Raw genomic sequence first — 18033 nt, 5'->3', positions numbered from 1 at the left:
TCAAACTCTCTTCTGAGTAGGGCTGTTTCTTTGAAAAGTTCTTTTTTTTTAATTAGAAAAAAGTATTATAAATATTTGTGGAACATATAAAAATCAATCATGAGTAACACAAAATATTGGAAACACATATTTTTATAAAAGAGGTGGGGGAAGGATTGGCTAAATAAATTATGGTTCAACCTGTTATTACTTAACACTTACTGAGCACTCCTTGGACACATTTACACTGTAAGGGACGGTGTTATTTTCATGGTTTTAAATTGCTGGCAACTCCCAGGTTTATACTTGTAGCACAAATCTTTCCTGTTTTCTAGATACATATCATCTAATTCCAGACTAATTCAGCCGCACTTGGCATCTCCACTTGATGTCTCCTAGACAGCTCAAACTTACCATGTTCAACTTGGTTCCTCCCCACTCTGGCCTTCTCAAACTTGGAAAATGGCAGTACCATTTGAAAAGTTACTAAAGTCAGAAACTTAATAGGCATCCTTCACTCTTGCCTTCCTTCCTAACCTACGTCTGACTCATTAGCAAGTCTGTTCAGTACTGCCCCCAAAATACAGCCAGCAACCCCTTTCCATACTCACTGCTACACTTCCTCCAGAAGGCGTTTCCGTGCAGAGAGCACCTGATGAGCAGAGGCACAGAGACCAAGGAGGGCTGGATTGTCTGAGGAAGCTACAGGCACATCAGGGCAATCGGGCCCTGTGGTTTTAAGGAGATGAGGTGGGGGAAGAGGTCCCTGGGGAGGCAGGAGAGGAGGGGACTCAGAGCAAAGGCAGAAGATTTGTGTGAGAACCTCAGTAGGAACCTGGAGGAAACACTCAGGCCATTTCATTTTTAGAAATACTAGAAAGGAAAAAATCATACCAACATAAAGCAAAATATGTTACTGTCTTTTAGTAAACAAGAAGATGTTATAAAACTTTTTCCATCCCATCTGGAAGAATAGGCCTTCATAAATATATAATATAAAAGGTGCTACTCTTAGTGGCTTGGATTGTTTGGGACAACTTGGAACTCAGCCTGCCAGTCTGAGCAGGCAAAGAGGAGGCAGGTCCCTGCACGCATCAGTGAAAAGACCAGAGCAAGACAGTCCACACAGCTGGCTCAAGAGACTTTATGTGGAACCTCTGGCCAAGATGGAGGCATAGGTAGATATACTGTGCCTCCTTGCACAACCAAAAGGACAACAACAAATTTAAAAACAAAAAACAACCAGAACTGCCAGAAAATCAAACTGTATAGAAATCTGACAACCAAGATATTAAAGAAGAAACATTCATCCTGACCGGTAGGAGGGGCAGAGACGGGCAGCCCACTGGAGAGGACATGCTGCAAAGTGATGGCTGGAAGACCAGGCTGTTCCATATCTGTGTGTGGATAAACCAGGAAGAAAAACTGGGGAGCAAGAGAGACCATGCAACCCAGGGTTCCAGTGCGGGGAAATAAGGCCTCAAAGCCTCTGACTGAAAAAACCTGTGGGGTTTGAGGCGGTTTAAAATATCCCAGCCTCACAGGAGATTTCAGTGGAGAGACCCATAGGGTCCTAGAACATATACAAACCCACCCACCTGGGAACCAGCACCAGAAGGGCCCAATCAGATTGTGGAAAGTGGGGGAAGTGGCTGGAAGCCAGTGGAGAGCTGAACAAGCAGCATTGTTCCCCCTCGGACCCCTCCCCCACATACAGTGTCACAATGCAGCAACTTTGGTTGCCGTACCCTGGTGAATACCTAAGCCTCTGTCCCTTACTATGGAACATGTGTGCTGAGGTCAAAAAAAGAAATGGCCCAAAGGAAAGAACAGATCAAAGCCCCAGGAAAAATACAACTAAGCAATGAAGAGACAGCCAACCTATGAGATGCACAGTTCAAAACACTGGTAATCAGGATGCTCACAGAATTGGTTGAGTGTGGTTGAAAAATAGGGGGAATAGTGAAGGCTATGAAAAGTGAAATAAAATAAAATGTACAGGGAACCAACATGACAGGAAGGGAACCAGGACTCAAAGGAATGGTTCAGACCAGAAGGAAGAAATAAACATTCAGTCAGAACAGAATGAAGAAATAAGAATTTGAAAAAATGAGGAGGGGTTTAGGAACCTCTGGGACAACTTTAAATGTTCCAACATCTGAATTATAGGGGTGCCAGAAGGAGAAAATGAATAGCAAGAAATTGAAAACTTACTTGAAAACATAATGAAAGAGAACTTCCCCAAGATGGCCAAGGAAATAGACTTTCAGGAAGTCCAGGAAGCTCAGAGTCCTAAAGAACTTGGACCCAAGGAGAAACACGCTAAGGCACATCATCATACACTACCCAAGATTAAAAATCAGGAGAGAATCTTAAAAGCAGCAAGAGAAAAGGAAACAGTTACCTTCAAAGGAGTTCCCATAAGACTATCAGCTGATTTCTCAAAAGAAACCTTGCAAGCAAGAAGAGTCTGGAAAGAACCATTCAAAGCTATGAAAGGCAAGGACCTACATCCAAAATTACTCTATCCAGAAAAGCTAGCATTTAGAATGGAAGGGCAGATGAAGTGCTTCCCAGATAAGGTCAAGTTAAAGAAGTTCATCATCACCCAGAACTTACTATATGAAACACTAAAGGAACAACAAAAAAAAAAGAAACATTAAAGGGACTTATTTAAGAAAAAGAAGATAAAAATATGAACAGTAAAATGACAACAAACTCACAGTTATTAACAACCAAACAAAAACAAAAACAAAAATGAACTAAGCAAACAACTAGAACAGGAACAAAATCACAGAAATGCAGATCACATGGAGGGTTGGTTATCAGCAGACAAAGGAGGGGGTGAATGAGGAAAAGGTACACGGAATAAGTAGCATAAATGGTAGGTAGAACATAGATGGGGGAGATTAAGGGGGAAACAAAAGAGATCTTTATGTGGAGAAGATTACATAAGATCTTTATGTGAATAAAGATTTCTGAGATGCATTTTAATAAAGAATAATAAAAAAGGGTCTACTGTTAAAAGAAGTTACTAGAAAAAAGAAAATAATAGAAACATAAAAGTTCACTTTTAGTTATGGGTGAATTTATTAATCTCAAAGCCAGAATGAGCTTTATGTTGGCAGATTTTAAGTTTAAAGGACGATTTGGTACATATTTTTAACATGTACAATTCATTGTTTTTAGGATCTTCACAAGGTTGTGAAACCATGGCAACTATTTAATTCTAGAATATTTTTATCATCCCCAAAATAAGCCTCATACCAATTAGCAGCTACTTTCCATTCTCCCTCCCTCCAGCCCTTCAGAATTACTAATCTACTTTCTGTCTGTGGATTTGCTTATTCTAGACATTTTGTATAAATGAAACAAACAATATGTAGCCCTCTGTGACTGGCTTCCTTCACTTAGCATAATGTTTTCAAGGTTCATCCCTGTTGTAGCATGTATAAGCACATCATTCCTTTATATGGCCAAATAATATTCCACTGTGCAGCTATACCACAGTGAAATTTTATTTTATTTATCCATTCATCATTTAGTGAATATTTGGATTATTTCCACTTTTTGACTATTAGGAATAATGTTATAATTAACATTGGCTTACAAATTTTTGTGTAGATGTATATTTTCACTTCTTGGGTGTACATCTAGAAGTAGATTTGCTGGATCATATGGTAACTCTCTGTTTAACTTCTTGTGGGACTGCCAAATTGTTATCCAAAGCGGCTGCACCATTTTACATTCCCACTAGCAATGGATTCCAATTTTTCCACATCCTTGTCAACACTTGTTATTGTCTGTCTTTTTAAATTATAGCCATCCTAGTGGAATGCTTCCCTTTCTTCTGTCTGAAGTCCTGTCTCACCTGGTGGCTTAAACCTGATTCTTTACTTATCATTCTTTCAAATTTCTGAGAATGATGGAAACTGACAGCCTTTATAGTGTTTTAAACATCAGGACATTTTAGCGAGTCTGGAATAGTTGGAAGTTCTGGTAACACTGGGCAGCAGTTGTCTGAAGCTGGGTAGAGAACCTCCAGACTCCATCATCTACTGTCTTAAACTTGATCTTTTTCACCTGTCTCCATAGATCATTGTATCTGCAGCTCCTGGTGAAAGCCATTAGGCATAACTTAAATGTGAATGTTGACTCTGAGAACAAAATATAAGGTATGCTTCACACTTTATGGGGAAAATTATAAAGCCTTGCTCGAAGAAATCAAAAAGATGAAAATGAGTGAAGAAAATAATATGTTCAAGAAGAGAAAGATTTGATTATTCCTAATTAAGTGCAATGCAATAAAAATTCCAAGAAGCTTACTTGTGGAAACTTGACAAAATAATTCTCAAACTGATGTGGAAAATCAAGAGGGAGTTAAATCAAGAATAACTAAGACACTTCTGAAGAAGAATATGTTGGAGAGAGAGTAGCCTTACCTGATTATCACATGACTTTCAAAGCTATAGTGATTAAGATATTAAGATATCATCCGCTAGACTAATTGATAAAATGAAATAGAATACAGAGGCCAGCAAAAGAAACACAGGTAATTTGTGACTCAGTATGTGAATAGATGTGGCATTGAAAATCATTAGGATAAAAGGATTCTTTAATAAATGGTAATAGGACAATTCGCTATCCATATGGGAAAAAACTCAGTCTTCATATGATATATGAAGATAAACTTTAGGTTGTTTAAACACTAACATGTATAAAGCAAAAGTTTAAAACATTTACAAACAGATACAGAAAAATGTCTATACAACATCGAGGAAAGGGATGATTTCTTAATTAAGACAAAAAATACATCCTTAGAGAATAATATTAATAAGTGAAATAAAAATATTTTTTTCAGCAAAGAACAAAATGAAAATATTTGAAGACCCTTCAGAAGTAATAAATATTTTCAAAACAGATAATTGACAAACAATCGGTATTCAAAATGTAGCATTTAAAAAACCCTCTTACAGGTTACCAAGACAAAGACAAATAGCTCAATACAAATGTGCAGAGAAGAAATCAGAATGTCCAATAAATACATATGACAGCATGCTCTATATCATTATTAATCAGAGAAATGTAAAATAAAACTACTATATATTTAGAGGAAATAAAAAAATCTGACACTTCCCAGTATTAGCAGAGATATATATCAGTGGAAATTCATAATCACTGCTAATGGCACTTCAGGAAACAATATGGCACTGTCTCGAATTTGAAGCTGCTCTGCCTTATTACTCAAGAGTTCCGCTGCTGAAGTACTCTTGCCTTCCTGCAACAGAATAGAGGTACAAGGAGATTCTTGACAGTGTTGTTTGTAAGAGCAAAAAATAGAAAACAGAAAGGGGTTGGCTAGCAACAGAAGAACAAGTAAGTACATTTTGGTGTTTTCATCTAATGACATGCAGTGCAGCAGTGAAGACAAATACATTCAGGCAACATATAACAATTTTAAAAAAGGAAATGTTGAATGAAAGTGGAAGTTATAAGAGCATATTTATGTTTATGCCAATTATAGAGAGATTACAAGCATGCACACACTAAACAATGTATTGTCACATGTAGTTAAACTACAAAGGAAAGCAAGGAAATGGTAGAAAAGAAAGAAATGACGAGAGTGGTTAGTTACCCCTGAGCATGGGAGAGAAAATGCAATTAGGGAGGAATAGAGAAGAGGTGGTATGCTGATGGTGTGTTTTTACAAATAATTTACAAAATTGATCTGAGAGAGAAAAAGAAAGGAAGAGGAAGAAAAAGGGAGGGAGACATCAATTTATTGCTTCATTTATTTATGCATTCATTGGTTGATTCTTATATGTGCCCTGACTGGGCATGGAACCTACAACTGTGGCCTATTGGAACAATGCTCTAACCAACGGAGCTACCTGGCCAGGGCACTGACGGTAGGTTTTGTTTCCTAAAATAGGTGATGGGTACACCCAGATGTGTGTGTGTGTGTATCACACATACTGTTTATGTATGAAATAGTAAAGTAAAATGTCAGAGGAGTTTTCATGAAGAAGGGCAGTAAGATGAGGAGTAAATTAACTGCAAACCTGGGTTTACATATGAATATAAAATGGGGAAGGGGGTGGTTGAAGAAAGAGTAGACTTTACATTTTGCCCAAGGTTGACCTTTTCCAAGATAGGGGTTCAATTTCTTTCCACCTGAACCTCACAGAAAGAAAATTGAAAAAAGGTACAAAATCTCTTTTATTTTGAGTGAGGGAATATTACACCTTGGGGCATAGGAACAAAAAACAATGCACACACTAACAATATGAAAAGTATAATAAATGAATCCCCCTCCACCACTTAAAATAGCTTGATGAATTTGAAAGAGCACTGGATTAAGAGTCAGAGATCCAAGCCTAGTCTTGCTCTGTCCTTAATGAATTGTGTGACCTTGGGTAAATAATTTAGTCTCTTTGAATCTCAGTCTCCTTAACAAGATGATTTCTGAGGCTCAGCTTTAAGTTCAGCTATTCTATGAGTTAGAGAATCTCTCAACCAAAAAGAAAGTAGGCATGTACATTAATCATTTTAATAAAGACATATTCTATTAATTTGGAAAAGCTGAAGAGAGTATTAATTTTCCTCCCACAGTCTTAATGAAGAAATAAAGAAACTAATTTTCCATTACCACTCAAGGGGGCAACGTACTCCTTCACAGATTGTGAAATTAATGTAACAGATCCAACCAACTGGACAGTCTGTGCATCTTTCTTCCCCTCTCCAGTTCTGAGCCCTGGAACTGTATTTTACAAGAACAGAGTTCAAAAAGTTAACTCAAAATTAATGCAGTTTTAAGAATTAAGTTTATATTTAGTACTGTTGTCAGAACAAACTTCCTGAAGACCTTTTCCAGTATCTCTGACTTAGAAACCTTTATTAAGTATGTCTGAAGCACAGCAGATATGATCTTTACTAATTATAGTTTCCTTGACTAAAATAACTTGTATCTATAATGCATTTTTTCCTTAGGTGTTCCGTGTCATTAGGGATATTAAATTATTTATCTTTACAATGTATCAATGAAGCTAGAGGGAGCAAGCCTTGTTCTCATAATTTAGAGGAGAATATTAGCAGTCAAAGATTACGTCATCATCATCTTCTAGTAATTTTTTGTCATAAATGTTAAGACTGGATCTCTATCTACCTATGTATTCCTCCCCCATCTACCTTACCTCTCTCTCTATGTAAATAGTATCATGTGAAACACATAACACACACGTATTTCTCTCCCATGTACCTTCTACGTAGGGGTAATTTCCTACTGTACGCAACCCTAGGAGAATGCAGGAGCCTGCCTTCCGCTACTGAAACCAGTGAAGGCTGATCTTCCCTTTCCCCAGCTCGGGGCAGCCTGGATGAGGGCACTTTACTAGACTCCAGGATTCAGACACCACAGCCCAGGGCTTTGACTCTTGAGGAAGTAAGACACGGAGGCAGAAACAGTTTAGAGTTATTTGTGATAGCAAAGGTAGCAAGAATCTGCAAGGGTGTTATGTGACCCGTCGGTCGAGTCCTATGGTGTCACCTTTCCCAGGATCCTAACCAGGCTACTCCTTTGGTTTTTGTCTGGGCTGTGGCTCCTGCTGCTGAGTTTCCTTGGCTTCTGCCCATTTTCTGAGTCTTCCCTGCCAGGCTTCTCAATACTTTTGTGAGCTGCCCAGCAAATGAATTCTTCCAATGAACTCTTCTCTGCTTGTGTTAACCAGGGTTGATATCAGTTGCCTGCATACAACCACGCAGGTTTCCTTAATCTTGCTTCCATTGAAGGCACCATATTTTAATTACTGAATTGTCCTTGCATACTTATGATGTTTAAGTGTTGCATTATATTTAAAAGGTTCTCCGTCAAATTAATTGAAGTGTAGCTGTGAAATCATAATAAGCCTGTGTGTGTGGCCTGAGGATGATGTCAACACCTGTTTTTTTTTTTTTTTACTGGACTTAAGTGAAAATGGAATTAGTAAAAGCATTTCCATTGTATCAAGCAAGGAAAGCAAGATAGAAAGCAGTATGTGTAAAATAATCTCAATTTTGTAAACACTAATACGATTAGGGAAAAAGTACGAGAAGCCTAAGCGATGAAAATATTGACAGGGGTAATGTCTGGGTCGTGGGATGATAGGCTTTTGATTTCTTCCATTGATGCGGAAGCCTGTAGAGAATTTTTATGAATTTATTCGAGCCAGACTGATGACAATTGCTGGAAAACAAAATCTCAATAAGTTAACAAAATGGAACCGCATTTTACAAGAACAGAGTTCAAAAAGTTAATTCAAAATTAATGCAGTGTTTAAAAAAGATTTTATTAATTTATTTTTAGAGATAGGAGAAAGCAGGGAGAAAGGGAGAGAAACTTCAATGTGTGGTTGCCTGTCATGTGGACCCCCAACTGGGGACCTGGCCTGCAACCGAGGCATGTGCCCTGACTGGGAATTGAACTGGCAACTTCCTCGTTCGAAGCCCGCGCTCAATCCACTGAGCCACACCAGCCAGGGCAAAATTAATGCAGTTTTAAGAATTAAGTTTATATATAGTACTGTTGTTAGAACAAACTGCCCGAAGACTGTTTCCAGTATCTGGATGGAGAAAATGCTCCAGAGACTGGCAGTTTTGCAGCTTATTTTATACAGTAGAATCAGAGGAGGAGACATAAGGGGGGGTTATATGAAATTCATTGGTGGTAGATTAGGGAGGTGGGAGATAGCAAAGTGGGTAAGTCTCTGAGCCTGGATGAAGAGTAAAACGGAGAGACACGAACTTGTGTCTACATTGGTGCAGGATACTTAACATGCAACACTTACAGCACACAGAGATGGTGTTCGGGTAGTTTGTCAGATTTAGCGTGTGGCCCCTTTTTTGTCCACATTCCTTTGTGCTTAAAAGTTTTTTAAAAATATTATTTAAAAAATATACAAAATGCTTCACAAATTTGCATGTCATCTTTGTGCAGGGGGCATGCTGACCTTTTTGGAATCATTACAATTTTAGTCTGTGTGTTAGTGGACAGTAACCTGGCCTGGAGCATGTCTGCCTCAGGCTGGTTTGTGGTGTATGGGCTCTTGACTTTGTGCAGGAAAAATTTCACAACATGAGTCCAGGTGATTTTGAGAGTATGCTTATTAAAGCTGGGGACAGTGAAAGAAGGAAGAACCTAGAATGCAAGAAGCAACAGGAGAGAGCCCAGGTGGGGCTGCTTTGGCTCCCTGAAGAATTAGAGGAGGGGGTCCTGGGAACAGGTTCAGGGCGTTCGCCTGGGATGAGCTGCCTTTACCCATTTTTCCCTGCTGCTTGTGAGTCTCACAGGGTCCCTTAGAGTTTTTGTGATGTATGTGTGTAAGGAAAAGGGGTGGATGTGATCTCAAGAGGGAGAACGAGCACTGGGTGCTTCCGTCTTGAGAGTTTTAAAGGCTGGGATTTTGGAGAGGTTTTAGGGGAGGATCTCAGTAGAATATTCATCAGCTTCTCAGGTGTATCATTTCAGGGTCCTGATCTCCACTGATTAGTTGGCGCCGGGATAAGGGATCATTAGTGCAGTCTGTCTTGGCATCTCCCGCCCGGTTTTGCTGCTTTTCTGGGCCTGGAGCTGAAATACAACTGAGGCCTAGATGTTATCTCCAGGGAGGAAAGGTAAGGGACTCTAAACCGCATGACCAGCAACATCCCAGGGGAGGAAAGGCCACTCTGGGGGTGAGGTCTGGCGCCAGTTTTGCCTGTTGCTGGGCACCCAGAGCTTTCTGCCTTGAGGATCCTCTGTATCTATCTGGCTGTGAATCGCTCAGCCAGTTTGTTCAGCTCTCTATCTCAGTTTCCCTATTCCACTTGCCAAGGAATGTTCCTAGGTTCTTACTATCCTGCCTCATATGTACTGCTGAAGTGATCACTGTACTTTATTTTATAATAAAAAATTAACATGTATTATGTCATAATTATGATAAAGCCCTAACTTAAAATTCTGTTTCTTATGGAAATATACAAAAAATAATTCCCATTTTAGAAATGTAGAAAGAATAGCAGTCATCCTTCAACTTCAACAGTTATCAACACATGGCCTACTTTCTTTCATCTGGTATGTGCCCTCCTCCCTACTCACACTAAATTATAAGTTCAGAGTTTTTTTCCATTTAATTGATTATTTCTTCTTTTCCATATGTTCCTTTTCCTTTTAGAAATTCTTATCAACATCACTTTCTTCTATGCATCTATTTCTTATTCTCATATTTTTCCCCTTGTATCTTTTATCGCTTTATTTTGGTTAAATTTCTAAGTTTGCTTCTGCTCTACCAATTCTGCTTCCAACTTTCTTGTGTACTGCCTTCAGTGCAACTTTAGATTTGGTAATCATATTTTAAATACAATCTTTTATATTCCCAAATTGTATGATTTTTATAAGTGTTTATTTTGTTCTCCTAAATGCAATATATTCTTGGATCTTCTAGTGAATAAGAATCAGAAAATTTTCTAAACTTTGTTTTCTGTTGTGAATTTATTCTAGAGGGAGCAATTTCTCTGATTATTCCAGGTCAGGGATAGGCAGACTGCATCTCTTCGCTGCCTGTTTTTGTAAACAAAGCTGTATTGTAATGCAGCTTGGCCCTTTCATTTACATATCGTGGGTGGCTGCTTTTGCACTATAAAGGCTGCGAGGTAGCTGTTTTCCTGTTGTAATGCAATTGTTTAGTTGCCACAGACTATAGGGCCTGCAAACCCCAAGATATTTACTATCTGCTCCTTCACAAAGAAAAGTTTGTTGAGCTTTTTTTTCTAGGTGGTTTCTTACTTTTGAATTTTGCAATGTTTTCATAGATACAGAGATTTCTCCTCATTTGGATGTCAAAGGGTTATGAACAAGGGGTTAGTACCAGAATCAAATGAAGCACTTTTCAAATTTCGCCTGCCTGGGGCACCACATTAGGCCTACCAAATTAGAGTTCTTTGTTGAACTAACCTTCTTCCTCCTACTACCGGGCATCCACTGTCTGTGCTGTCCAGGAGTTGCCCTGACCATTCTGCCTTGATGTGTAACCCTGTGATTTGCACCTGGAGAGGGTAACAGCGTGGAAGAAGTCTACTTGGAAGACTAGTTTCTCGTTTTCTTTTAAATTTTAATTTTGTATTTTTTAATTGCAGTTTATATATATTCAATATTATTTTGTATTAGTTTGAGGTGTACAGCATAGTGGTTAGACAATCATATACTGTACAAAATGTTTCTCCCAATATTTCCATACATAGTTATTACAATATTTTTGACTAGATCCCTGTGCTGTACTTTATATCCCCATGACTGTTGTGCAGCCATTTGTATTTCTTAATCCCTTCACCTTTTACACTCAGTGCCCCAACTCCCACCCCTCTGGCAACCATCAGTTTGTTCTCTGTAATCTATGAGTCTATTTCTGTTTTGTTTGTTTGTTTATATTGTTCTTTATATTCCACATATCAGTGAAATAATATGGTATTTGGCTTTCTCTTGCTGACTTATTTCACTTAGCTTAATACCCTCTAAGTCCATCCATGCTGTCTCAAATGGTAAGATTTTATTTTTTGTGACCAAGTAAGATTCCATTATGTATATATAACACTGCTTTTTTATCCACTTGTCTATTGATGGGCACTTGGGTGGCTTGTATATCTTGGATATTGTAAATAATACTGCAATAAACGTGGGGATGCACATATTCTTTCAAATTAGTATTTTTGGTTTCTTTCCATGTATATATTGAAATATATGTATATATATTTCTCTGTATCTCTGTGTCTATGAGCCTGAAATTATTTATATTGAAATATATATACACACACATAGAAAGAAACCAAAAATACATATATATACACACACAATATATATATATATATATACACACATAGAGAGAAACCAAAAATACTAATAATCTATCTGTGTGCTAGATCATAAGGCAGTTCTATTTGTAGTTTTCTGAGGCAATTCCATACTGCTTTCCACAGTGGCTGCCCCAGTCTGCATTCCCATCAATAGTGCACAGTGTCCGCTTTTCTCCACATTCTTCAGTTGTTTGTGGATTTATTGATGACAATCACTTTGACAGGTGTGAGAGGATATCTCATTGTGGCTTTAATTTGCATTTTTCTGATGATTAGTGATGTTGAGCATTTTTCATATGTCTATTGGCCATCTGTATGTCTTTTTTGGATAAATGTCTATTCAGGTCCTCTTCCCATTTAAAAAATTTTTTTAATTTTTATTTATTTATTTTTAGAGAGATAGAGGAAGGGAGGGAGAAAGGGAGAGAAACATCAATGTGTTGTTGCCTCTCATGTGGCCCCCACTGGGGGGCTTGGCCTGCAACCCAGGCATGTGCCCTGACTGGGAATCAAGTGGCCCGTGCCCAATCCACTGAGCTACACCAGCCAGAGCCCATTTTTTAATAATTTTTTTTTGGTGTTGAGTTGTATGAGTTCTTTGTAAATTTTGGATATTGAGCCCTTATCAGGTGTATCACTGGTTAATATCTTCTCCCATTCAGCATGTTATCTTTTCATTTTGTTGGTAGTGTCTTTTGCTGTACAAAAAACTTTTAGTTTGATGTAGTCCCCTTCATTATTTTTTTTGTTTCCCTTGCATGAGGAGATATATCAGGAAAAATATTGCTATGAGAAATGTTTGTGATTTTTACTGCCTATGTTTTCTTCTAGGATTTTTATGGTTTTGAGTCTAACACTGAAGTCTTTAATCCATTTTTAGTTTAATCTTGTATATGGTGTAAGAAGATGGTCTAGGTTCTTTTTTTTTAACCTGTCCAATTTTCCTGACACTGTTTATTGTATAAACTGTCTTTATCCCATTGTATGTTCTTGCTTCCTTTGTCAAATATTAATTAGCAGAAAGGTATGTGTTTATTTCTGGGCTCTCTATTCTGTTTCATTTATCTATATGTCTGTGTTTATGCCACTACTGTGCTATTTTGATTACCATGACCTTGTAGTATAATTTGATATCAAGTAGTGTGATACCTCTGACTTTGTTCTTCTGTCACAGGATTGCTGTGGCTATTGGGTTTTTTTGTAGTTACATATAAATTTTTAAATTACTTATTATAGTTCTGTGAAAAACACCATTGGTATTTTGGTAGAAATTGGATTGAATCTATAGATTGCTTTGAGTAGTATGGATATTTCAGTGATATAATTCTTTCTATCCGTGGGCACAATATATGCTTCTATTTATTTGTATCTACACTTTCTTTCTTCAGTGTTTTGTAATTTTCTAAGGACAAGTCTTTTACATTCTTGGTTAAATTTATTCCCAGTTGGTTTTTTTGGGATGGAATTATAAGTGTGACTATTTTCTTAGTTTCCCTTACTGATATTTCCTTAATGGTGTGTAAAAATGTAACTGATATTTGAATATTTATTTTGTGTCCTGCTACTTTACTGAATAATTTATCAGTTGTAGTTTTTGTTTTGTTTTGTTTTTTTGGTGTACTATTTGAGTTCTATGTATACAGCATTATGTCATCTGCAAATAATGACAGTTTTACTTCTTCCTTTCCAATTTGGACGCCTTGTATTTGTTCTTCTTGTCTGATTGCCATAGCTAGGTCTTTCAGTACTACGTTGAATAAGAGCGGTGAAAGTAGACATCTCTTGCTCCTGATCTAAGGTGCAATGCTTTCATTTTTCCCCTATCGAGTATGATGTTAGCTGTGGGTTTGCCATATATGGCCTTTATTTTTAAATTTTTTTATAACTTTATTTTTTAAAAATATTTTATTTATTTATCTTTAGAGGGAAAGGGAAGGAGAGAAGGAGAGAAACATTAATGTATAATTGCCTCTCATGTGTCCCCTGCCAGGAACTGGCCTGCAACCCAGGCATGTGCCCTGACTGGGAATCAAACCGCGATCCTTTGGTTCACAGGCATGCGCTCAGTCCACTGAGCTACACCAGCCGGGGCCATGTATGGCCTTTATTAATTTGAGATGTGGTTCCTCTATTCCCACTTTGCTGAGAGTTTTTATCATAAATGGGTGTTGGATTTTGTCATATGCTTTTTCTGCATATATTGGTATGATCATATGATTTTTATCCTTCATTTTGTTTATGTGATATATCAGGTTAATTGATTTACAGATACTGTATCAATCTTGCATCCCAGGAATAAATCTCACTTGATCTTTTTTTTTTTTTTTTTTTTTTTTTTTTTTTTTTAATTAGCAAGAGGGGAAGAGAGGGAAAGGGGAAGGGAGAGAAACACTGAAGTGAAAGAAAAACATCAGTTGGCTGCCTCTCACATGCTTCCAACCAGGGACCTGGCCCACAACCCAGACATGTGCCTTCACTGGAAAGGAACCTGCAACCGTTTTACAGGATGGTGGTTTATAGGATGATACTCCAAACAACTGAGCCACGCTGGCCAGGGCTTTATCTTTTTAATGTATTGCTGCATTTGGTTTGCTAATATTTTGATGGGGATTTTTGCATCTATGTTCATCAGGGAAATTGGCCTATAATTTCCTTTCTTTGTAGTTTAGAAGACTAGTTTTTTTTCTCCATACTTTTTCCTGATTCTCCTCTATGTTAACAGAAACTGATAGGAATCAAAGTGTTATTTTGAGCTGTTTTGGCTTGACATAAATAGCTACAATCTGCAACTGAAGTAAACTTGCATTTTAACATCTTTTATTTGGTTTCTTGCTCCTAGCATAGATTATACACATACTAGAAAGTTTGCATACAGCGATATTAAACACCATTTTTATCTGGGGTGAAATTAGTTTGGTACTTCATAACAAAAGAGAAGGACTTTCTAAAAATGAGTCCTACTGCTTCTCAGCCTTTTGGCTAAGATCAAGTGTAGTATCTGTTCCTATCAGTTTAAAAATGGGTCCTAGACTCTGAGTAGGCCAAAAAATGAACCATAGTTTTGGAATCAGTGTTAGTTTATTTAACTTTGGGAAAAGTATTTGAATTTCCTGGCCTTCTGATTCTTCAACCTTCAGAACTGTAGTTGGAGTTGAAATTTTTATTTCCTTCTGGCTCTAAAATTCTTTACTAATATGCCTAAGTATAGTCCTGCAGCCTAATAGTAGTCGGCCCCAGGGAGTCCCTATAGAGGAGGCCTTGATGATTCAGAAGGCTGGTTCCGGAGCAGGAAGAAAGGCATAAAGATATAGAAATTAACTGAGGAATAATATCATAGTTTTTCCCAAGACTGTCCAGGACTTACTAGGTGTTGTGAAATAGTTTTCTTTTTAATTGTCTGCCAGGTTTTATCTGCAGACTCTAGTGAACTTGAACAAGAGAAAGCTGCAAAAAGTGGTTTGGAGAGTTGCAGGGAAGGGGTGCTAGAAGCAGGTCCCTTCACCAGACACTGAGGGACTCCTTCAGATGGAGGACAAATGACACCAGAGGCAGAGGTGGCTGGGGGCAAGTGCAGACAGGCTACAGCAAGGCTGCAACTGGGCAAGCTGAGACTTGAAAGGTAGGTCCCTGCAAGTCTCAGGCCCTGGGGTCATACACCCACCCTGTGAAGAAAGGGAATCTGTACTGATGGTCCCAGAGCAGGAAGAGGAAGGGCTGCTGCACTTCAGAGATCAGCAAAGCGCTGGCCACAGGCGTAGTCATAGGCTGCAGCCAGCTCTTCCCAGGTCTCTGTCAGCTCCAGTACTGTCTGGTGCGGCACTGCGAAAATCTGAAGATCCAGGTCCTCTGTCAGCCCGCACAGGTTGAGTTGGTAAGAAAAGACCAAAAAAATTCCAGTTTCTCTATGACTGCTAGCATGTCCCGGTTGCACCTGACTTTGGTATAAGGCCTCATTGGGAGAGTGGGCTGTTACTTGGCCATCTCCAGCTTCCTAGTGGTAGCCTCAAAGACAGAAGGGTGGAGAGCCTGCTCCACATCTTCAAGACTTTATTTCGTGTTTGGGGGTATCAGGATCACCATACTCAGATTATAAGACTGCTGCAGCTACCCTATCTTGGCCTTTTTTTTTTTTTTATACTTTTTTTAAAAAAATTTATTTATTTATCTTTAGAGGGGAAGAGAAAGGGAGAAGGAGAGAGAAATATCAATGTATGGTTGCCTCTCGTGAGTCCCCTGCTGGGAATTGGCCTGCAACGCAGGCATGTGCCCTGACTTGGAATCGAACCGTGATCGTGTGGTTCACAGGCCCGCGCTCAATCCACTGAGCTACGCCAGTCAGGGCCCTATCTTGGCCTTTAATGTTGGGTCAGTGAAATGGGCCACCAGGTACTTCTTGCTGATCACCATGGACACATTTATCATAGAGGATTTGAAATGGAAGGGCTCCCTCTTGGTTTTTGTGTGATCAAATGTGGTTTTCTACTTGGCACTCAGGTCGATTGTGTTGAGGAGGACAAGGTGAGAGTCAGAGGGCAGGCTGTCTAGCAGCTGCTGATGTTTATGAGCTCCAAGTTAACATTACTGTCATTTCCCAGGACTCTGGGGCTGCCATACAGTAGGTTCTGACAGGCATTCACAAAGTGTCCCATATGGCCAGGTCTGGGTTGTGGAAGACCTGAGAGGCTGAGGTGAAGCCTTTGGATATGAAGGCCTTCAAGGCCTGGTGGACATGGGCAGAGTCCTTGGGGGAGAGGAGGGCAGTCTCCAGGTTTTTCTTGGTGCTGTCCTCGGCCCCAAGCAAGGACCTGAGTGAGCAGGCTCGTGATGCTGAAAGGAGAGAAAGCCATGTCGGTCTTTCACTGCAGACAAGACGTGGCAGAGCTTTGTGGAGAAATCTTTCAAAGCCTCCGGCAACATGGTCTTTGCTGAAGGACTCACGAGTCGAGGCAGTAAGTGACAGGCCCTGGGCCCAGGGGCCCAGTAGTGGACTGGGGAGTTGGTTGCGTGAGTTGAGTAGTTTAGTAGATGCAGGGCTGGGAGGTAGGTTATAAGATGCTGTTGGCTCTTAGGATGCTTGAGTTGGTTATCATCATGGTGGAAGAGCCCGTGGTATGTTGAATGGATTGATTTCGGGGATCTCTTTTTTTTAGATGTTTCCTTCACTTTTCCTGGGCAGTTGACTCTGGATCGGTGAGGCTATGGCTGATGCCATTTGGATTTGAGGAGGTTCTATCGCCAGATAGCAGCAGCAGGAGGGGCAGTGGGATCAGCCTAGAGGCCTTCTGGGCATGTGGAGCCAGCCAGCCTTGGGGCCAGCTTTGGAGCCAGCTTTGAGCCCTGGGGCCCAGGTGGGCCCCACCGCCAGGGCCCACACCTATTGCATTGTGAATTTTTATAAACTGACTTAATAAAGATGTTTCAAACCACATTTGGCCAGAATATGAATTTGTTGGATAAATTTGATATTAAGAATTTTCTTCAGAAAATTGCCTCATATTGGCCTTGTGTTTTTTATTTTTATTTAACTTAGACTTACATTTTGGATATAGTTTCTTACACTTGACTTGACTTAACTGAACTCTGTGAATAAAGGGGCCCAATGAGCATTGGAGTATATTTTACAGCAGTATAAGTTTTAAAATCTCTTTCATTCTTTTCCTACTTATGTGGAATTCCTATTAATGTCAGAGGAATTTACTGTGATTGAAATGAAGGAGTCTGCATCCTTGAAAAGTTTGTAAGCAGGCTTTAGGTTCATAAGTGGTGTTACATAATTATGAACATATAAAAGTTTAAATAGCATGAACATGAACAGAATAAAATAAGATGTTAAAGATAAGTCTATGTTAACAATTGAAGAGCACCAAAGGGGAAATTGTACCAATTTCCTGAGTAGCTGTCTTGTTTTCTAACTTGCAAGTTGGGACAGAGTTTTGAGAGAAACTACTCCAGCTGAATAATGGAAGCACCTTCTCTCAGATCTAAGGTTCTGTATGTTTGAGTTAGTATGTCAAGGATTACAAGGATAGACTATTTTCTTCCTGATGAATTTTTTCTTCTATTATCTTAAGACTTTTTTTTTCTGCATCCACTCCTTTATTCTTTAGTTTGAGTCAGGGAACCATGGGTGTTGTATCTCTATCCTACAACTGATTAAAATTAAAAAAAATTAAACTATAGTTGGCATATGAT

General features: G+C 38.9%; 1 protein-coding gene, 1 non-coding gene and 2 pseudogenes across 2 annotated transcripts in view; 2 read left to right on the top strand and 2 right to left on the bottom strand.

The window, feature by feature from the left end:
• CCDC73 (coiled-coil domain containing 73) overlaps window positions 1-18033 on the top strand; it is a 310502-nt gene that overhangs the window by 176172 nt on the left and 116297 nt on the right. The gene's annotated exons all lie outside the window — the stretch shown is intronic.
• On the bottom strand, window positions 8906-9011 carry LOC119036491 (U6 spliceosomal RNA). The gene has a single exon (XR_005080001.2). It is a non-coding gene; the product is annotated as a U6 spliceosomal RNA (small nuclear RNA).
• LOC119036495 (uncharacterized) lies at window positions 14801-15002 on the top strand (annotated as a pseudogene).
• Window positions 15478-18033, bottom strand: part of LOC119036467 (plasma protease C1 inhibitor-like) — a 28929-nt pseudogene continuing 26373 nt past the window's right edge.

The sequence above is a fragment of the Artibeus jamaicensis genome, unplaced genomic scaffold, assembly GCF_021234435.1.
Source record: "Artibeus jamaicensis isolate MK-2021 breed Jamaican fruit bat unplaced genomic scaffold, CSHL_Jam_final contig_797, whole genome shotgun sequence".
Taxonomy (NCBI): Eukaryota; Metazoa; Chordata; class Mammalia; order Chiroptera; family Phyllostomidae; genus Artibeus; species Artibeus jamaicensis.
The sequence above is the reverse complement of the archived record's forward strand: the minus strand, read 5'-3'. Positions and strand labels throughout refer to the sequence as shown.